This window comes from Phalacrocorax carbo, chromosome 3 (genome assembly GCF_963921805.1).
Source record: "Phalacrocorax carbo chromosome 3, bPhaCar2.1, whole genome shotgun sequence".
Classification (NCBI taxonomy): Eukaryota; Metazoa; Chordata; class Aves; order Suliformes; family Phalacrocoracidae; genus Phalacrocorax; species Phalacrocorax carbo.
The window spans coordinates 126,124,083-126,146,238 of NC_087515.1; the positions used below are offsets into that span (position 1 = coordinate 126,124,083).

General features: G+C 47.1%; 1 protein-coding gene and 1 long non-coding RNA gene across 2 annotated transcripts in view; both read left to right on the plus strand.

Annotated features, from left to right (window-relative positions):
• XKR6 (XK related 6) overlaps positions 1-22,156 on the plus strand; it is a 192,970-nt gene that overhangs the window by 33,528 nt on the left and 137,286 nt on the right. The gene's annotated exons all lie outside the window — the stretch shown is intronic.
• Positions 15,154-21,934, plus strand: LOC135312697 (uncharacterized). The gene is made up of 3 exons (XR_010372389.1): positions 15,154-18,585; positions 18,685-19,013; positions 20,093-21,934. It is a non-coding gene; the product is annotated as an uncharacterized LOC135312697 (long non-coding RNA).

The window sequence follows — 22,156 nt, forward strand, 5'->3', positions numbered from 1 at the left end:
GGTCTGTTGGCAAAACTGTTACAAAAAAAAAAAAATCTAACAAAACGAAGAAGTGGGTTGAACTTCCCAGGTTTTACATTTGTAGGGGAAGCAGTCAAGATTTTCCCCCCACCAGCAGCAGATTGCATTGAATCCGAACTAGGTGGCTACCATCTGCTTTCACACGGCTTTGAAAACATGGGCCAACCCTCCACGGCGTGGGTGAGGAAGACGGTGGAGAGTGTTTACAAGTCTGTGTTTACGGGATTTGGGATTAATGTGCTGTTTTCTTATTTTGAGTCAGAGTAAAATTGAATTAGGCTTTGACTGAAATGCTGAGTGCAACTTGCTTTCAGCACCGCAGTGTGATTTAAAAGATGAGCTTCTAAAATCTTTCTCTACCAAAATATTTTGACCCCACCCCATCCTGGTTGATAGTATAATCCTGGAACGTGTATTTTGAAGTTATTCTGCTCTCAATCCACTGTAACAGACTCAGATGATATATTCTGGTGTCTCAGCGGTGAAGTAGAATCCCTCAAAATTTTTGGAGGAAAAGGAGAATAAGGTTTTACAGACCGTAGGATTGGGTCTGGCGTATGGATAACTCTGATTTCTTGAGTAGGATGTCCTGACCCAGGCAGAAGGGAGACATGCCAGAGTCAATAAATCACGGGGTGACTAGAACTTGCCATGCTGCTGTCAAGGCATATCATGTGTGATCCACACAGGTACGTCTTCTATTTTTAGTCTTATGTGTTTTAAAAAAATAACAAAATGGAAAAACTGATGTTCGCACCGCAGTTAAGGTCAGCGAGGTGCTGGAGCGAGCACCAGTGGGAAGACAGAATGGCAAGGTGCTTGTGCTGGGCTTCTGCTCCTGCCCCGGTCTCCTGCATCCCTGTCAGTCCGTCGTTGTAAGGTCAGCTCTCGTTTGGGGCTTTTGAGGATTACGCGTTGCTACAAGGGATGAATCGTCGGGTGGTGACCCCGGTCAGTGCCAACGACTGGAGATATCACTCAGTCTGCAGAGTCCCTTGTGAAGCCAAAGGAATAACGTGCTTGAAATCAAGTGGTGCGACCCGCGATGAATAAGGATACGCTGGTAAGGGGCAGGGTTCCTCGCACGCTGCGTGAGGCCTGATTATTTCACTTGACTTGGCCGACTGAGCTGATTTCACCTGATTTCACACGGAGGGGCTTGGCTTAAGCTTTTCTCCACTGTGTGGCTGAATCAGAGAGCATTACGGCGGCAGGCGGACCGGGAGAGAGATTTTTGTATCAGCAAAGGTGCCGACACAGTAAAAGGAGTTTTTGGATGGTTCATTTATTGGTTATTTCTGTGCCTAGTTTTTTCAGTGCCTCCCATGGCGCTGCAGTTCCCAGGTGCTGTTCAAAGGAGAGGCGAACAACTCCACCGCGCATGGAAAGCAGCGTTTGCACAAGGCCCGAGACGACGAAACATCTGGCCCTCTGTGTTTTAGTTCTTAACTTGAAATCTTCAGCTGGATCGGCGTTTACATTCCAGCTCATTTACGCCGCTGTTAGAGGAGGTGTGGGTATAATTTATTCTCGCATTTACACTGCCAGAGTGGTTTAAAGTGGTGAATGAGAATCAGGCCCTGGGTTTTCTGGTGGTTTCTTTTTGTTCTAATGACGGGTGCACAGCTGGATGCAGTAGCCTTTAGCCAAACCCTGGAGCATCTCTTCATTACTCTAATTCACAGTAGTGCCTGGGAGACCTGTTGCGAGTAAGTGAACAGAGGATAAGAAAAGCAAGGCTCGTCACGTCTCAGAGCTGCTTTGTTCTTTTACTTTGATAATTATAGTTTGGGTTTTTATCCTTTAGGCTATTTTCTTACGTGTTACGCCATCCGGTTTGGTGCGCTGTTAGGGATGGGACGGCTCAGGTGCGGGGGGGGGTTCCTGCTCACTGCTTGCTAGAAAGTGCACTCGGATTCACTCGTGTGACCTTTCGACACAGGCGTATGTTGATAAATCTTTGCTGACAAGCGAAGAGCCATTACCATTTGTAATTTGCAAATGGGAAAAAGTGGCAATTAGGGAAGAGTGACTTCATAGCACTGGCTCTAAGAATTTATTTAAGGGAAGATGGATTTGGTGTGAGGTGTTGATGAAGAACCTTTTGGTTTTGCCAGGTTCCCGAAAAGCCCTTTTTAATAAATTGCTCATCTTTAGAGGCCTGTAAGAAATACCACGAATTGCCTTTTATCAGCCTATAACGTGCTTTCATCACTCTGGAGAAGTATGTGATAGTGATGCTGAGTTGGTCCCCGGAGAAAGCCAGGAGACATTGCTAACGGCTCCAGTTACGGCTGCACCGAGTCTGCGTTACAATGGAGCTTATGTTTCCCCGTTAGTACAGATATCTCTCTATCCTTATCACCGAAGCGCTGCCGCTCGTTGCTCACATGCGGAATTACTGGACTGGACTGGAGTGGTACAAGTAATTTAACTCAATAATACTGGAGTCAGAACGAACTCCTTTTTGAAATGTTATGATTTATTGCTGCTTGAGGCTCTTAACATTGAAATGGTTTTCCAGTCTTGAAACTCTTAAGACATCTAAATATTACTCTGCATTTACTAAGAGGCAAAATCTACTTGGCGTTGATGGCATTGAGGTAATAAAGATGGGACTCTGAACAGCTGTTTTGCAAACAGCTTCTGCAAGTAGCTTTGAAAAGTAACCAGGTGTTAAAATATAACTCTGCCAGGTTTCTTAAGCAGGTTTTTTGGTTTTCTCAGGAATTTGGGTTTTCTAACTCTCAACTGTGGACTTGTCAAACGCAAGTTGCACGTGGTGTGCAACACGTGCCAGTGCGGGGGGGGGGGTGGTGGAAGAAGAGCAGACAATGATTTCTTGGTTTAATCTTCCACTTGAAAAAAAAAAATTGGTAACACCAGAGTTCTTAAATTGTTCATCTGAGCCTAGCTAGGGATAGTGGTTTATCAGATTATAAATGTGCTTTCATTACCTGGAGGTATATAATATGTTGGTCTGTGAAATATACACTTGGGCAATGAGAAACTGAAGGTCACAGAACTATCGCTGGATCCCTGCCAGCGAGCGTATTAAAATAAAATAAATCCTTGGTGCGTTGTCGATGGCACATGTACAGATACTCTCTCTGCTTCAGAGCAGAACGAACGCAGCGTATGCTTTTGCATACCCCTTCCTGCTGACGCTTTGCAGCCCTCTTGCAGATATGCATCATTACCTTGCGCTGGTCGAACGTTTCCTATCCGAGCGTGCCGTCTTTGAAGACTTTTAACGATTGCATCCAGTTCCTGTGACACCTGCCGGTGTTTTTACAGGTGAGGGTCTGCCAGGATCTCCAGAGGGTTAGAACTAAGCTGCGAGCAGGGGTGTGCGTTTCATAGCTCCTGGAGCCTCTCCGGGTCAGGCTCGCAGCTGGGTAAGGCCACTGCTGCTAGTTAAGAGGCGACGTTGTGCCCTTTAATGGGCAGACACGTCCTCTTCTTCCTCTTCCCCAGATGACAGCGGGTCGAAGCAGGTTTTTGACAGCTCCCACTGTCCTCCCACGAAACAGCTGGAGACCCTCTGTCTCGCTCTGTTTGCCCTCCGTCTGCCAGCAAACCTTGTGCTTTGCCCTCCTGCGACGTGACAGCTCTCTTGGTTTTACCAATGTCCAGTTTTACTGGTTTACCAGTGTCCACCCATATTTATTTTTGTATTTTAGTTTCTATGGCTAAGCGAAGCTGAACTGGAGTTTGCCTCTGAGGCGAGTTGGTTCCCCCTCTCCTTCCAGCGTACCGCTTAACAGGCTTTAAAAACTGCTGACAGTTGTTTTAAGAGCTGCTTTTCAGGTCGGGCCTTTTGTAACTCTGCAGCAGGAGGAAGATATTGTTAGAAACCAAAGGAACGGAAGGGTTGCCGTTGCTCCAGGCGGGAGGAAAGGGTGCTTCGCTGCTGGAGAATAATACTCCTCCTGCCCCTCCTGCTAAGGCACTCAAGAGTTCGCTTCGGCGGCGCTCCAGCTGTCAGGCTGAGATGTGTTATCGGTAGCACCGCAGCAAACCAGGAGGAGGTTTGAAACAAGGGCTGGGGTCCAGAAGTGACTTGGTTAAATGGTCACTGAGAAACCAAAGATGCTGGGGGAGGAAATGAATTGCAGAGCTTTTCCCAGGCACGTGGGGGAAAATTGAAGGGGGGACTGTAGAGGAGAGTATTCCCGAGTGCAGCGTGCTGCGGCAGAGATTCTTCTTGTTTCTCAAGGTGTAAAGGCAGGCGGTGCGTGAGCACGGATTGCTTCGGTGGGTGCGTTTCAAACGCGCCCCTAATTTAGCACATACTAAAATAGCGCTAAGTCTGTTAAACGTATGATGTTGCTTAGAGTCTTTATGTTGGCACACGTTGGAAAAGCAGTAGGTTCTCTTGTTCACGTGTACGCTGAAGAACGTGAACGAGGGAGGGCTTGGAGTTGCTCAGAGTTGCTCCAAGCAGCAAACAAAAATACGTTACAGTCCAGAAGTAGCAGCAATTAATGCATTTGTGGAAAAAGAGGGCAAGTGCTCTATGCTTTGTGGTCTGAAGCCCTGCCTTCACGAGGTCATGTCAGGCAAAAGCTGCCGGCGGATATAAGCACCTCAGGTACAGCCTTTTAGAAGAGGACGCAGTGAAAAATAAGCGAGAAGAATGCTTACCCTGTCTCTCCGCCTGGCGAGCAGCAGAGCAGCAAAGCAGGACCAAGGCCCTCGCTGCACGGGGGCTGAGGCAGGCTTTGGGTTTTGATCTTGGCGCTCACAGAAACATGAAACAGCACCCGGCTCGCGGCTTTGGCACTTGCAGGCCAGACCCAGCGTGCTTCCGTGCGGAGCTCGCTCCTTGTCCCACGCCGTGCGGGGCTCTGTGCGTGTGCCGTGACGGGCTTTTTCACTGCACCCCGTACACGACTTGGTTGAATATTCTGAGGCTCTGGCCCATTTCCATCCCTTGGCATCGTAACATTTCAGCAAGCACCATTGGTTTTTTTTGCTTTTTCCTGTGCAATTGGACAGTCAAAATCTGTGGTGACTGTATTAACATACATTGAATTATAGAACAGGTATTTAGCATTTTTCCTGAAGGATCCTAAAATGCTTTACAGACACATTTATGTATCACTACACAAATGCAGCCGGTTTTGCTTCATGCTTAGATTTAATTCAAGGTGGAGGGAGAGAATTTGCCCAGGGAGATCAGGTAAACCAGTATATGCCCTCAAATCAATTGCTACGGCCAGGTCTGAGCTCGATGTATGTCCTACCACCCTGCAGGGAGAGCTGTCAGTAAAAGATCCAGGTCAGTGGGGGTACAGGGGAGCATGTTAAGCCATTACTACTACATCCTTCTGCAGGAAGGGGTGGATGCTCCGTTACATTACGAGGTTTCTTTACAGGAAGACAGATCATGAGTATGAGCAGAGAGTTTTCTTGCATAAACCCAGGAGACGGCTACAACTGCACCAACCCCCCTCTGTCCCATCCTCCCCAGAAAAAGGTATCTCAAGATTGCAGCTGACCTTGCGCTGCTGGTGACAGAGGATGGCACCAGGCTGAGGGGTGACATCTCACATGGTTCACTGTATCCATGGTCCAGCTACATCATCGGGATCTGGAGGTGCAAAACCAGGCCAACAGCTCTTTTTGGACCAGCTGGATGCCCCACCGTGCCTTTGCCGTGAATTTGCATCTTCTTTTCTCCTGAAATGAAAAACCCTCCAAATATTCAGGGTGAAAACCGATAAAATATTCATCTATTCTTAGACTCATTAAGGCAGTGTAATTGGATGTAGGCGCTTCCTCCACTCCTAACAGCGTTGTCTCGCTCCTGAGCCAAGATTCATTTCCACGGGCAAGAGGATGCTCTGCTCTCCTCACGGATAACGGATGTGTGAAGGGTCCTTGTAGCTCACCTCTCTTGAAAAGCAGCAAACTGTCGCAGCATCTACCTTGCTTCAGCTCTTCCCAGGGATGGCTTTGCTCGTGATGCTCCTTTTGCTCCAGCCCCGAGCTGGGGTTGCTAATCAAGGCCATCATCGGCCTCTTGGAGGTCTTTTGTTTCCAAAACTGGTTTTCTGTGGTTTCCTCTTCCCGTGATTGTTTTTCTTCCTGTTTCTAACAAAGCTGCATCCATTTGAAGGCTCCTGCTCCATCTTCCCCTTTCTTTAAGATGTATTTGTGTGCTTTTTTTCTTTTGTAATTGAAACAGTCTCCAGCCCCTGGTAGGATCAGGATCTCCCTGGGTGCTTTCAAATGCACAGTGAGACAGATTTTGTCCTAAAGAGACCTAACTTGTTCTTTGTACCAGGCCTTCAAATGCAAAAGCTGCTTACAGCGTCTATATTACATGTTAAATAGCATGCATACTGGGCTGGATGGGGTGAAACACCACTTTTAGAGGCTGGGAACAGCTGAAATTGCTCTCTGAGTCTACAGCCATCAGGAGGGTGGCAGCGTCTGGAAAGGCTGCAGTGTGCAGAACACACACAGCCGCGCTGGGCATTGGCACCCGGCCCCCAGCAAACATAACACTAAAATATAGGCTTATCCTCAAAAAAGCTTTAACTTGTTGCCACCGTCAGCAACTTTTCCATGTTTGGTGGCAGAATGAGCTCCCGGCTGCCGTTAAAGGCGGGTGAACCTTAAACATAACCTGGGGCAGAAGGGCAAAAGGGCAAGTTTGTGGTACCCCAGTAGAGGATGCCAGCACCCTTGCCTCTGGAGGAGCCAACAGGCAAACATCTCACTAATTTTTAGTGCGTGCCAAATCTCACTGATCTTGCAGGCTGCTATATTTAATAAGAGCTGCTATTGAGTAATTCCAGTTTTATTCACAGCTCCCAAACTTTGTAAATATTGTCGCTACAAATTGCAAAGTTACTGGAAAGGTTTCTTGTTAAATTCATCATGCGGGAGTTAATTAACATTTAAGGATTTGGTTTTGTCTCGTTTCATTTGGGCTAATCTTGTGCAAGCGTTAGACTTGCACAGAGTGGGCCAGATCCTGCTGGGGCGGTGCTGATTTATCGGCTGAGGCACGTGAGAGCAGAAATACTGCTCGAATGTCCCGTACCTCGGACACGGTGACTTTCAGGAGGAACCTGGCATTCGTGGCCCCTACTGAGCTCTTTTGGGGACAGTTTGGATGCTTTCGTGTCACCAGTTCATTTAAGGCATTGAATAGGTTTGTAATTATTGATGTTCAGTTGTGTCGCCTTAAGGAAGGGTTGCTTTGAGGCTGAAATTTGTGTATTGGAGAGAGATGGGTGAAATGCTGAAGATAATGAGAGGTCGACTGGTTAAGCCTTACTTTTTGAATAGCCTTGTTGGGGTTAGAGAGCACTTTCTTAAAGCGTATTAACTGTATTATCTGTGGAGATGAGTGTAAGAGAGCCTTTGAAGGAATTAGTGAAATTCAGCTGAGACTACTTTACATTCAGGCAATGGAGAGCTGCTGAAGAACCCAACGCTGCCTGAAAGCTTAAGGGATCCTCTTCTGCTCTCCCAGTGATGCCGACCCTAACAACACATTTAAAAACTGCTTTCCCACCTTCCAGACTGACCTGCGACTTCACCACGGCCTGACGAAGTGGAGTTCTCGTGAAATTTGCTCCTGCTTTTGGAAGGGGGGGAGTTAAGTAATCCACCGACGCCGTGCCTGCGGTGAAGGGTGGGACTTCAGTTCGGTCCTCCGTGGGCTCAACAAAACTATCAAGTGCATCTTGGTTTTTAAGTGTGTCGACAGCAGGGGCTACTTGGGCATGTGATAAAGTGTTTTGCTGGTGTCTTTGGTCCTTGGTGGGGCAAGCGAGATGGATTCTACTGTCTCGATTTAAAGGCAAACTGCCTTTTTTTTGTTGTTGTTGTTAAGAAGAAGCTTAAGCAGTAACACAGGAAGAAATTTTGTGTGCTTGGAGGATGCTGTCCTGGCTGTCAGAGCAGCTGCTGCACAGGGTGGTTGTGCTGCATGGTAGCATCTCTTCACCTCAGGCACCAATGGATCACTTTTGCTCCAGAAGAGTGATAGAAAAATGCGGCCACTCCTCATTTTTTTAAAGGAAAAGTCCATATGTCACAGTCTTGTGTGAACAGACGTGGTGTCTGGGACGGATGGGCAAAGTTAGCTGGGCTGCGATGAGTTTGCTCACGGTAAGAATCCACATCAAAATGGGAATTGATGGGAGCTTGGAGAAACTGAGCTTGAAAAATAGCTATTTATTGATAGCGCTCACGCAGCTAATGCTGGGATCGCGAGCCTCTTAATGTGCTGTTGACGTGGAGCGCCATGTCCCAGTAGGGCAGTCTGTCTGTCTTGGAAATCTACAGCATCTGTCGCAAAACTACAGAGGTGCTGATTTACTCCTTACCTCTGCTGGGTAGGAGCGAGCAGCAAATTAACGGGCTTGGTGGAGTAGCTTGTGCTCTGTCTGGCTGCGTAGAGGAAAATCGTCCTTTAGGAAACAGTTTGGGCGTCAGATATTTAGGTATCGGCAGAGGCTTAGGGGGGCTATCTTTAGCAGCTGCTGGTGCTCATTAAATGCTGAGGCCTCTGAGGCTTTTCTCTGTCAGGTGATGTGGGAGGGGGCCTTTGCACTCACGCCCACCCGTTTTCATTCTTCACCCAGCGAATACCCATGAAACTCAGTGTTGTGGGGTGCCGGGAGAGTGGTTTTAGCATAGGGAGAAAGATAAACTCTCCTGATCCTGTTTGGGATGGCCCCGTGGATGGATACAAGGCGATGAATCATGTCTTGAAGAAAGCGTGGTGATTATATTGCTGCAAATGGGTAGGAAGGATTTAACTTTTCTTTCCTTTGAAGCTCTAAAAGCGATCCTGTGAGAGGTGCTCAGAAGCGGTAGATGCAGTGAGAGATGTCCAAAGCAGGCAGGTCTGCAGAGCAGCCGTCCAAAGGCTCAGGTTGAAGCTGCACAGTCATCCCCCTCTCTGGCTCTAGAGCAAACCTGGCCGTCCTGGTGCGGTTTTTCTCCACCGTAAAAACAGAGCCGCCTACACACATGGCAGAAGTGGTGTGAGCATCGGTTCACTAACATTTACATTTATTTAACTTCTAAGAGTACTACCACTTCTAAGCACTAGTAGAAATGTTCAGGAAGCAATAGAGGCTGCTCGTCCAGAGGAAGACTGAACAGTCTGCATTCATCGTCTCTACGCTTTGTGCACGGCTCAGGGTTTCCGGGCCATTTCTGGCCCTCGTTTTCCCCTGCTGCCCGATTTAAATTCTCTTGTCATGAGGAGCCGGCTGCCGGTGCGGTGGATAATCTAGTTCGTGTACCGAGTTACAAGGACAGTAAGAGATCAGAGATATCGGCAAGATTCAAGTAGCTTTTAGCCCCATATAATACAGATTCTGCAGCCTCAGTGTGTTGCCCTGTTGCAGGAGGCGTGTGCTGCTGTTCTCCACAGCAGCCTTTACTGCTTGGCCCAGAGCGGGGGCGATGAGTTGGTCCTGTCCACAGACATGTGTGTGGGGAAGCCCTGCTTTTTTTTAATAGGGCATCCAGAAATAGGTGCAGGGAATTCATGCCGCATTTCCCTGGAAGTTCTCGAGGCAGATCTTCTAATTCTGAATTCTCATAATACAAGTGACAAACACATCCCCCCCCAAAAAAAAAACCTATAAGTGCTGTTCTGTTATTACTGTTGGTTATCCTGAAATTCCTTGCTGACATGCTGGCTTGTCCTGTGCAGCAAGGCAATGCCTGTGAACTGGAGAAAAATGGTAAGAATTGAGGGGTTCTGCGACCGACAGTATCTGAAAGGCCCTTTTGCTCCTCTCAGGTTACGTTTGGTTATCCAAACAACCTGATTTGAGACTTGAATTGGATTTAGAAGATGCTTCTATGCTGGTGGTTCTGTACGCTCCCATGCCTCAGTTTCCCCGCATCTTTCCCCAAATGTCTTTCTGACTGCCTTAACCACCTCTCAGCACGAGGTAGTCCTGCTGCTGGATCGCCCTCCAGAAGATGCAGTAATACTGACACCGAGCAGCTAATTTTGTCCTTTGTAAATTTAATTAAGACTTCCAAAGGGCTCTCCGTTGATGTCACGAGATTAGGGGGAGGTTCTATAGATGAATCTGCTTGTTTTCCCTGACATGCTTTATCTTCTAATCCAGGTTTATCAGCAGTCTTTCCCAGACTGTCATTAAAAGCAGTGGTGCCTCGGTGTATAATATTCTGGTTAAGTCCAGCTGTATTAACGTCTTATCTGATTTCTCATGCAACATTTTTGCTACCCAGAAGAAAACAGGAGAATGACCTCCCTGTAATGTGAGTATTAATACCGTGAGAAGAAAGAAGAGTAGGGAATGACACTTAAAATCTTACTTTTGAAGTACCAATCTGAGTTGATGGAATTGGTCTGTAACTGCTCCCCAAGGCATACTATAAACTTGTAATGGAGGCACTGGACATAAATAAATGCTTTAAGCAGTTTAGTTGGAAGTCTGGATCTTCACCTTTCCCCCTTTCCCTTTTCAATCTCTCTTCCTCCCTCCTGCCTGGCACTGTAATGATTTGAAGGGGTTTGTATCTATTTTCACGTGGCTGCCTTGGAGATCTTTTCGGCCAACTTCCCTCTGGACTATCCACAAACATTAAAAGATGTTTGAAATTACTCAACCTCAACGGTGCTTGAAATTGAGCCATGTTCTGTTGTGTCAACAGAGTGCTTCAAGTGGTGATTGTAGAGGCCAGAATAAAGGTTTCCAGCTCTGGTGCTGCCCGCAAAACTGCTTTATTAAGTGATGTTCCTCTGCCTGGTAGCTTAGATGTGCTGCTCTGGAGGCTTATTTGTCCATCTTCCTTCCCGTATTTTATTTGGGTTCTGTGATCAATGAATGGGTTGAAATGGCCCTTTCAAGGCCTGCTGCAAGACTCCTTCCTGATTGTTTTCCTCTGCATGCTTGATTCTAGTCAGTGGTGATTCAGGGAAGGATCAGGGGCTTCAAGGGGGTTATTGGAAATCTGTGGTGTCACTTGGACCCTGAAAAATTTCACGATGCTCTCGTTGGCAGTGCTGAGTTTTTCCTAGACCAGATTCTTTCAGAGGCAGCTGAAGTGGCCACCTCTTCTTCACCCTTGTGTTGCCCGTGACGTACATGGAAGAGGAACAGTGAAGCATAATTTCACAGAATCATAGAATAATACAATGGTTTGGGTTGGAAGGGACCTTTAGAGGCCATCCAGTCCAACCCCCCCTGCAGTGAGCAGGGGCATCTTCAACCAGAGCAGGTTGCTCAGAGCCCCGTCCAGCCTGACCTTGGGTGTTCCCAGGGATGGGGCATCGACCGCCTCTCGGGGCAGCCTGGGCCAGGCTTTCACCGCCCTCAGCGTGAACAATTCCTTCCTTCTCTCTAGTCTGAATCTGCCCTCCTTTAGTTTAAACCCATCACCCCTTGTCCTGTCGCTACAGGGCCTGCTAAAAGGATTGCCCCCGTCCTTCCTACAGCCCCCCTTCAAGCCCTGAAAGGCCGCAATAAGGTCTCCCCGCAGCCTCCCCTTCCCCGGCTGCACAACCCCAGCTCTCCCAGCCCGGCCTCGCAGCAGGGGGGCTCCAGCCCTCGGAGCATTTCTGTGCCCCCTCTGGCCCTGCTCCAACAGATCTATGTCCTTATTTGGCTTATTTCAGACTCAGTATCTTTCCTGAGTAGTTCTGGGGACCAACAGACCGGTTGCTGTCTGGGCTACGAGGACAGTCAAATGTACAATGTATATTTGGGAAATGATGCATTTTAGTGGGTGCAATCAGCCTCTGGGTCTTTCCTGGCTCAGGATTTCTTCTTTGCTGCGGCAACTTTGATACTTTGCGGTAAATATCTGGGAGCAGGACACTATTGTCTGGTGTCTAAAGGCATCCTTTAAGTGAAAGATGAGGGGCGAGTTTCTTTTTTAGTTCAGAAAGCATTCGGTGAGTGGGGAGCTCTGCTGACGGTGGATCAGGTGTTGAAAAAATCCTCTCTCAGCTAGTCCCACCTCACAGTGAAAGCAGCAGATTAACCTCTTTGTCTGAGGTCAAAATAAGCAAAATATTTCAAGGGCCAGCGATTTCATAGTGAAGTCATATGATAACGTTGGAGCCGAGGATTTCGGAGGGGGGAGGCTGGTAAAGGCCTGTTTTGTTGTCTTCCAGTTTGGATGTCTCATGAGCAGTGCTGTGAGCGCCAGACCTAATGAAGCCTGGCGTCCTGGGGGCTTGTGTCTCATGGTCGGCTGCTCTGCACCCCAGAAGGATATTGCAGGCCTGCAGAAGGTTTTTCTGTCATTTATAGGGCTTGTTTGGATTCTTCAGTGCCCAGGAAAGGAGGGGGTTCACACTATAGTCTTTCCCCAAGGATGAGAGAGGAGGAGGGTCCACGACCTGCGTTCAGCATCAGCGTGACCTTCGGTGGGCTCAAACTGATTTTAAGCCTGTGTCTTCCACAGGAACTCAGTGTCTCTTCCCTCTATCTCTATAAAACCCCTGCAAACACAAGCTATGTTTAAGATTGCGTCTGCTGCGTCATATGTGGCATACGCACATTATGGTCAGATAAAGGTATCTGTCCGTAAGAAAGCAGCCGAAAAGGTTAAAACAACTTGTGTGACAACCAAAGCTTGCACGTGCCACCTTGTTCTTTTCCTACGCGGCTGCCTCCGAGCAGTAGTGTGGCAAATGCGACTATTAGGGGAAAACCAAAGCTGATGCTGTGCACTTAAAACTGGAGTTGCATCATTGGATTAATCTTTAAATAAACATAAAATGGGATAGATGTAGAGGTAAATACATAGATCTTTATAAAAACTGTGTAAGTATATACATATATAAATATATAAAAATAGGATATAAACGTAGACGTGCATAAAAATAGATATGTACTGGGATTTTCAAAAGGGAGTACCCAGGTAGCCACCTTAGAAGTCATCTGTGCTCGTCATGCGTTTCCTTGAACATGGGGAAAGAAAGCAGTGCAGGTGACTGTTGTGGAGGGTGGGATTGCTGATTCAGCAGCCAGACAGGAATGTAGAGCTGCTAAATGTGAACGTTGTTATTTGGGAGAGCATTTGTTCTTCCTTCTGGGGCTTCAGGTGCCAATATGTGATCACCTGAGGAAAAAAAAAAACCCTCAGTTTGTACTTAAGAAACATATATGCACTCCTGACTCTAGTTGCAAAAAACAGCTGGAGAGCATGAGTTTGAAATGCTGAAAATCAAGAAGTAAAAAGTACCACCCCCATGTATGCTTATATATTTTTAAATCCTGCAATTAAGGCATTTTTGTAACATTGTCAATTCCGATTATAAGAGAGGTGCATTTCTGGAAGAGGTGGGAGCGAAAGCCCCTTGGACGAGCATTCAAGCTGACTGCTCATCCCGGTGGCAGGTGAAGAGGCCACCATCCAGCTGGAGCAGAGCAGTAATGATTTTCTATTTCTGAAGCACCTTTGAAATTGTGGAGGTATGAGGAGAAACATGTTCCCGAGGGTCAGTGTTTCTGATAAACTGGGAAAGAATTTTACAGTGACAATTTGCGTGTATGGCATATCAAGAAAGCGAGTAAATTTGGGCTGCTTCGTGGATGGGTTTGAAGGCAAGGGTGGGGAGAGGGGAACAGTGGAAGCAAAATGAATAATAAGCACATAAGAAAAGGGTGGTCTGATACTTGAAGGTGAGTAGGAAGGGTCTCAGCTGTAAGAGGGACATGAAGTTGTAGTGGCTGTGAGTGTCTGTAATTCTTGATGTTGGGCCTGAGCCCTGGATCGGGTGTTAGAGAGCAGAGGGAGGAGGCAGTCCGAAGGTCCGTGCTTCTTCTAAAGGCTTGTCGAAGGGGGAGGTGGACTGGAAATTGGAGAGGGCACGTGTGGGTACGGGAAGCTGAGTGAAACGGTTCCCTGAGCAGGAACGTAAGAAGTGAGTTTCAGGCGAGAATGTGGGAAGGGATGCTGCAGACGGGGCGCTTCTACTTTGTGAGCAGGTTGCAAGTCTTAGGTCTTAAATATTTGAGTTCCTAGAGGATGTTTGAGGATGAAATAATTGGGGAAGAGAACAACTTCCAAAAGCATGGTAGCTGAAGGGTGTTAGAGTAGCTGGTATCACCTACTCCTGGGCATTCTCCTGGAGGAGATGATACCTGCTGAAAGGGGGGAGGTCTGCAAAGGCATGGGGGAGGGAGGAAAAACTGATTAAAACGTTCATTTAAGGACAGCGAGACTTGCTCTTCTAATAATTGCAGAGATTTGGGGGAAACTTCCAAATGAAAATTTGAGACGTCACCAGAAGTATTTAGGAGAACAAGTTCCAGTCCGGTGGAGGTTTGGGCATTTCATACCCTCTCGTATGCACCCTGTGCTCCAGAGGCCAGATTTAGATCCCTAGAGGTAGGTGGGTACGTCAGTCTGGCCAGGCTGGAGAGCTGGGCCTGGGGGAACCTCAGGGAATTCAACCAGAGCCAGTGCAAGGCCCTGCCCCTGGGGAGGAACAGCCCCCCGCACCAGCACAGGCTGGGGGGGACCTGCTGGAGAGCGGCTCTGCTGAGAGGCCCTGGGGGTGCTGGGGGGCAGCGAGGGGACCCTGAGCCAGCACCGGGCCCTTGGGGCCAAGGGGGCCAGCGGTGCCCTGGGGGGCATGGAAAGGAGTGTGGGCAGCAGGGCGAGGGAGGTTCTCCTCCCCCTCTGCTCTGCCCCAGTGAGGCCACAGCTGCGGGGCTGCGGCCAGTTCTGGGCCCCCCAGTGCAAGAAGGGCAGGGAACTGCTGGAGCAAGGCCAGGGCAGAGCTGCCAAGGGGATCAGGGGCTGGAGCATCTCCCTCGTGAGGGAAGGCTGAGAGACCTGGGTCTGCTCAGCCTGGAGAAGAGAAGGCTGAGGGGGGATCTCATCAGTGCCTATAAATATCTGAAGGGTGGGTGTCAGGGGGATGGGGCCGGGCTCTTTTCAGTGGTGCCCAACGCCAGGCCAAGGGGCCACGGGCACAAGCTGGAACACGGGAAGCTCCACCTGAACATGAGGACAAACCCCTTCCCTGTGCGGGTGCCAGAGCAGGGGCACAGGCTGCCCAGAGAGGCTGTGGGGTCCCTTCCCTGGAGACATTCACCCCCCGCCTGGACGCGGCCCTGTGCCCCTGCTCTGGGGGTGCCTGCTCCAGCAGGGGTGGGACGGGGTGAGCTCCAGAGGGCCCTTCCAGCCCCCACCAGTCTGGGATTGTGTGTGGATCCCTGCATATTTCAAAAATTACGTGCATTTTTAAGGTGGCTTTGACGTGATTGTCACTCTCTAAAAACAGGGCATAAGAGCTTGAGGGCCTTGGGTATCTTCTGCTGTGTGACAGCATCACGTCAGGCAGGTGGGGATGGACGGGTGCTCGGTGGTACCGGCAGTCGTAACCTCGTGGCTTCAAAAGAGCTTTGAAAACTCACAGCAGCCGAGCTGCCGAGTTTCCTCTTTCACTGCGAGCTTTCAGCATGCAATCTCCGTTTTGAACATGGCATTCATCTGAAGTATTCATTAAGATGGGGAATTATTTGCATATTATTAGCATTATTACATGGAAATAAAGCTGCTGCTGGTTCTTCCCTCCCTCCATGTATCTTTCATCACCCGCCTTTATAACTGCTTTGAATCCTGTTTGTTGTGTGACAAACTGGGCTGATAAATCTCGTTACTCACTTGAATGGCTGGGAGACTCATTTCACATTACTGAATTTTGTGAATTATGTAATAAATGCATAATTAAAATTAAACCCAGAGCCTCTCGTGGAACCTTATAAAATTCCGTTCATGATGAATTATAGAGAAATGTACATGGGTATTACAATTGAAGCCTAATTATTTGGATTTATTTTTAATCAATATTTAATATGCTACCTATAAGTTCCTGCATACCCACAGCAAATCTGCTAGTGCGGCTTTGCTGGAAAGCACAGAAAGTGTGTGTGTGTAGCGTAAGATGTTTGTTTTCATTGCGCTTCATATTTTAATATTTGATTACAGAAAGAAAAACTCCCCTGAGCACAATGTGCTCAAAAATTTCTTCAGCTGAGGGAAGTGACTGCTAGGAGTCTGCTTCACCCAAGTCTTTTCCCACCTGATCACCTTTGAATATTGTGGTTGATTGGAGGAGGATTTCAGTCATAGGAAATAATTCACCCTAATGGACCACCACTTGGTTGTTCACTCATTGAATTGTCATTAAAATCATCCTGAAAAATCTTCTCCGCGATGTATTTCCGCAGTCCTGATTCTTATTTAAAGGCAGCTGCCCAAACTGCTGTCAGGTTTAAACTCGAGACGCGCTAAAAACTTATTGTCTACGTGCTAAAACGGGCGTTAGAGATATTTTCCAGCGCCGTGGAACAGAGAAGTGATCTTTTCAAGGCAAACAGCCTGCAAGCTCCCGTTTAATTTTGAAAGGTTTGTCTCTTAAGTACGAAATTGAATAGAAGGGATTTTATTCCCCTAAATCCTCGATTCTCGTGAAAGCAGCTTGAGACCTCAGTAAGAGAATTAACACACGGGTTAAACTTACAATAAGAAGCAGTACTTGGGAAATGCCTATTCGGATGCCGTTAAGGAAATAATAGCATTAGTTCTTGTCGTGTCAGTGTGGATTCCTCGCGCTGCCGGCTGCGTGCTGACACGCGTACGTTGGATGTTGCTGGCCCGGGCGTGAAATTGAGGACAATGAAAATAAAGATGACTTTTCTTGGAGGCGATTCATTTGAATGTTTAAGCCGGTACTTCTGCACACACATAGGACAGGTAATTCAGTATGACAAATAAGGCACTAATAATCCCCCCCGATGCTGTTGTTTGTGACCGAGATGATCTTAATTGCAGCTGTGTAACTGGTAAAATGCCTTTATCCTAAACCAGGAATACGCCGTGGCAAACGTGTTTTGTGCTCTTCTAAGCAGATTTCTATTCGTTTCTGGCATCTCTTAGAAACATAATACAGTTTTTTACCTCTTATTTCCATTACGTGTGTTTTTTTATGAGCCATTCATTGTCCCAATGTATATATATTTTAATGAATATACATTACATCCATCACTTAAGAGAAAGCATTTTTAATATCTTGATTTTATTTATTTATTTATTTACAATTCATGGTAATCCAGAATCCTGAAACGAAGCATTGTTTTCAGTTTCTTCTGTCTGCCATTTCGTAATCATCCATGTGTATCTTTATTTTTAGCTTTAAGCGAAAGACGTGACGCGTTAAGGCTGAACTGGGGTTATTTTGACATCATCTGGTTTCATCATAGAAGGTGCTGTAGGAGATCGTCCTGCTGAAAAACTTCCAACAAAATGGTAATGAGGAAAAAAAAAGGCTTCTGCTGTGCTGTCGTTCTTCTGTTTCTTTGTCTTTAGACACAACTACTGCTTCTTTGCACAGCTTCTCTTTACCTTTCTGCGGGGTTTGCTGTTGCATATAGCCCTGGGTGTCCCGTAAATCCCCCAGAAGCCAGTGCTCTGGGAGCAGAGGGGAGGTTAGGCCGCATTTTACCAAGCAAAAACCCGCCTGACTAAGAATGATGGAAAGTTTTGTAGAGGCACATAATTGGCAGGTGTAGCAAATTCATCTCTAAATTAACAACAGCGGAGGAAACAACGTAGGCATGTGCTGAAGCTGGTATTTCATCTCCTACGAGTGCATGTCTGAGAGTTTACCTAAGTACTCCCTGAAGCTGGAACTTAAGAAGGAAGCAAAAAATAAAAAGTTGCTTTACAGATTGTTTTAATACAGAGAGTATTTGCTGTGTTTTGGCACAAGATATATTTAGGGTGTGCGTGTGAAGGTTATGAAAGGCCTTTCTTCGCATTTTGAAGTGATAGACACGTGCAGCTAACGCTGTCTGGTTCGAGTTGCAGCTAAATAAGTGCTTGTTTCAGACAGTGTATGTTTTAGCGTAGTGTTACTCGATCCTCGCTCAAGTAATCTTTTCAAGCTGAATAATCTTAGGATTCTGGAGAACAGCAATCTGTCATATTAGGTAGCTCGCAGTCCAGGATTAAAAAAAAAAAGTTCTGTAAAAAGGAATTAATTTGGAAGAGCCACACTGAATGCATAGAAGTATATGCACATGAGAAGTTTATTGTCCGTACCAGAAAACTGTACGTTACTGTACCATATATTTTTCATATTCTTGGACTGCTCTTTGCATGAAATGCCTCATTCTGCGCTTCTCTGTAGCTGTTCCTTTCTTACTCAGTAACGGGAGTTGCTCTCTTCTAACAAAAAGTGCTTATCCATATTATGTGTCTTTTTACGTGTGTCCATTTAAATTAATATTTAACAGATCAAAGACACATGTGTGATATAACATGTCCGCTTATGTCTAATCGTTACTTCATATGATCTAGCCTTTTTGTACTTAATTTTTTTGTGCCTTTTATCTACCAGGATATTTTTTAGATGGCAGTGTAAGGAGTTGATTTACACTTGAAAGTGGACTTTTTCTTTTGGAGTACTTCTGGGTTTATTAGTTAGCAGTATCCTTTTACCAGCACAGCTAACGCTGCACTTACAGTGTGGAAGGCTGTTTCATCCCAAACCAGGTATCCCCACTCCTGTTCCAGTACAAGGTATAGTTATGCTCATCTATTTGCACCTGCCTGTACAATCTTTTTTTTTTTTTAAAGGCTTTGGGGTGGTTACTTTACCCTGCTGGGTTTTTTTTCCAGCTGACTTCATTTATCTACAAGTTAGGTGTCCAGTCTGAGCTACTTGTCTTGGCTCCCGCCCAGTTGACAGCACTGACACCGCGATGTGTCCTCTCTTAGCGATCCTGTCCCTCCATTGACTCCAGCTTTGACTGGAGACCCACCTCCGACAGCTGACGTTTGGTGGGATGAACTCGGCTTCCCCATCAGCAGAGAGCAGGACCTGAGCTCTGAACGTCCTCCGGCGCCTTTGAAACTTCTTTCCTTGGGTGCGTAAGCTACGATATCCCACTGAGAGCTGCAGAAGTGCCTCTGCCACAGCAGGACAGCGCTGGCCACGCAGCAGGGAGGTTGGTATGCTGATTCCCGTGCAACACTTTGTCCTGGATCTGAGCTGCATGGCCAGCAGTCCTAGCAGGGGGATGTGTGTCAACATTCACTTTAATCAAAGCCATCTCTTGGCATCCCGCCTTTGCCAGGGGAGACTTTTGCCTGTCAGAGTGGAGGATTTAATTTTTTTCTTCTATGCAATGCCATCTCCACAAAAGCCACAGTTGCAGGCAGCCTTAAACAGCTTGGGCTTTCCAGGGTCAGGGAGCCGTATGGAAAGCTTTACGTGCCGATGACAGGAGCACGCCGTGGTTTGGCGTGGGAGCCCTGGGAGGCTGCAGTCATGCCGTGTGGCATTGCTGCCCTCAGCTTGAATGGCCACGAGTAGCCCATGCTTGAAACCAGCTGGTGGTTCAAGATGCCGTTTCCAGTCATCCAGAAACCCCAGGAGAGCGCTCTATTGCAATAGCTTACAGAGGAGGAGAAGGGGGGAAAAAACAGTCCATTTTTAGGGTGAAATCCCCTTGTCACTGAAATTACTGGAAAGACTTTCATCAGTGGCTTCGCTCTCTGAGGCTTATGGGTCTTCCTGATTAAATGCAGTATGCTGTAGAGAGAGGAGGTCTGTACCGCCGGGATGAGCTGCCACTCATCAAACCCCAGAGACAAGTCAGCTCTGGGTGCAGATAAGCTCAGTTTCCACAGGGGACTGTCCCTTCCAGTCACACTTCTTGCTGACAGGTCTGAAACTCATCTCGTCTTGGTTGCATTCCACTCAAAAGTAGTGCATATAAATATAAAGCCAAACCCCTACATGTATTAGTGGGGTGCCACGAATTCCCCTAGATTTGTTTTATCAAGAAGATGCTAAATTCCTCCAGTTCTGCTGTTTTTCCCTCCAATACACGGGAACATGAGAGCACACCAAGTGGAAAAAAATTCCTGTCGTACTTAGAAGCAGGTTTTTGTCGAGTGGCTCAGTTCCTGTAGGTGTAAAGCATTATTTTAATTTTTCTTTCACCATTTCAGTTTTAATTTATTGATAATGGATGAATTGAGCATTACTATTTAATTCTTTTCTTTTCTTTTTGTTTTTTAGGTCTGAAAGGTTTTTATGGGTGGTGAGATATTCCGGTGCTTGGATCAATGTGTTTCATTTAATATTGGGAAGGCGTGGATTTTTTTTTTCGTTCTTTGGTTGGGTTTTTTAAAGTTGCTGTAATTATAAGTCAGCGTAGCAGATCCAGATGAGGTGTATCTACGTGTGTAAACATGTACAACACTGTTCACGGAGCAAATGGAACCATCCCAGGGCAGAAAGAGACCCCGAGGAGCTGCCACGGGGAACATGGAGGGAAGGGGGAGGCTTTGGCCAGGGAGTTGCTCAAACCCGCTTGATGTTGGAAGCGCGATGAAAGCATGCGTGGACCAAACACAGCTTCTTTTAGCAAAGAAGCCGACTTCCACGAAAGAAACTGGGATGTCGGGGGTTTGCTTCACCAGCAGTGCTGCGTCAGCCGGAGCTCACCTTAGCCTGAGGTTTAGCAGGATTTCTGCTGTGCTGTGAGCGACACGGAAGGGGAGACTCTCCCGTGCTTAGCTGAAGCAGCATCTGCTGGAACGGCGCGATCTCTCAGCGCTAAAGGTTGCGAAGCCTCAGGTGAGGTCCCAGACACCAGGCAGCGCAGGGGGGAACTTTGCTGCTGGCTTCGGCATCGCCGGGATTTCACCCCTCAGCTAGAGAACTGAAGCGTGCTTTTAATTTCCTCCTGTGCTCGGGTCTGTCCCTGCTCAGCAGAGCGCTAAATCCTCTGCCTGAGCACTCGCAGTCCTCTGCCAGGACAATGTGAGAGCTGTCAGGAGCTGTGTTTTGGGGATTGCGTGAGCCACGTTAGGGGGAAAAAAATAAGGTTTTTTAAAAAAATTATATTTAGATGTAAAAATAAAAGCCTCCTGGGATTTCTGGACTGAGATCAGATGAGGTGCGATTTGGATGGTGACACCCTGACAGTAACCAGGTGGACAAACCTGCATTACCATGCTCTTCCTTCACTGCAGACCTGCTCTCCCTGGCCATAGGGTTCCTTTATAACAGCCTGTTCAGAGTAACTCTGCTCTCCGGTATATTTAACTTGCTCTGTTTTCAGTTAGCGACTGCTGAACCGTATAAAAGAGAGAGGTTTTTAACTTATATCCTGGTGTGTATCTGGAGTTTAGAAATCTCCGCAGAAGATTAAGCAAGTTAGAGAGAGAAATTAGCTTTGATCCCTTTCTGCCAGCATAGGATTATTCCGCATCATGCTGGTTTTGAAGTTCATGTCTAATCCGGTTTTACACATCTCAGGGGACTGGGCTTCTTACGGCTTCTGCGAAGCAGTTGTGCGGTGGAGCCCTCTGAGTTAGAGGCGCTTACTTGATACTGAGATTCAATTTGCATTTCCAGTACTGCATCCCATTTCACCCTGTGCCATACAGATAATGTCGCTACTTCGTGCTCTTTGGCTTTCAAAGGCATACGGATCGTGACCGTGCTCGTGCTATTTTACGTGCTCACTACACACGTAGTAAAGCTATATACATTTGAATGCCGGTCTTGCAAACAACTCTGCGTGACTTGTGTGTAGGTCTTCGAACTGTTGAACGTATTTACGTACAGAAGGGCTTGCAGAGTCCAGCGTGGAGCGTAGCGCACAGAAGCAGCTGGCATGAAACAAGACTGAGAGAGACGGATGTGCAGAAATATTGCTAATCGAGGCAAAGAGGCGGGTGGTGTAACTGCTTCCCAGCAAAGTGGGAGGTTTAAAGGGTCAGTCCGGAGTTGGTTTTTTTTTTTTTTGCTTTTAAATGCACTGTTTTATGGATGATGAGTTTGTAAAACCATAAGTTTTCTTTCTAATAAATGTCTGTTTTCAGGCTTAAAAAAATACTTGTCTGTGATCCTTTGAAGGGCCTCTTTACAGGCGTTCGGGGTTGTCGGTATGCTCGGGCATTTTCTCCTTACGCACGCCGGGCATCGCCGCCGCAGACCAGCAGAGCATTTAAGCACATGATCTATTTTAAGTACGCAAGCGATGCGTTTAAAAATGACAGCGTGTTTTGCTGGCCTGACAAAAGCTTGTTCAGAGCCGTGTTAGGTTAGCACCCAGATCAGTCCCAGGGACGT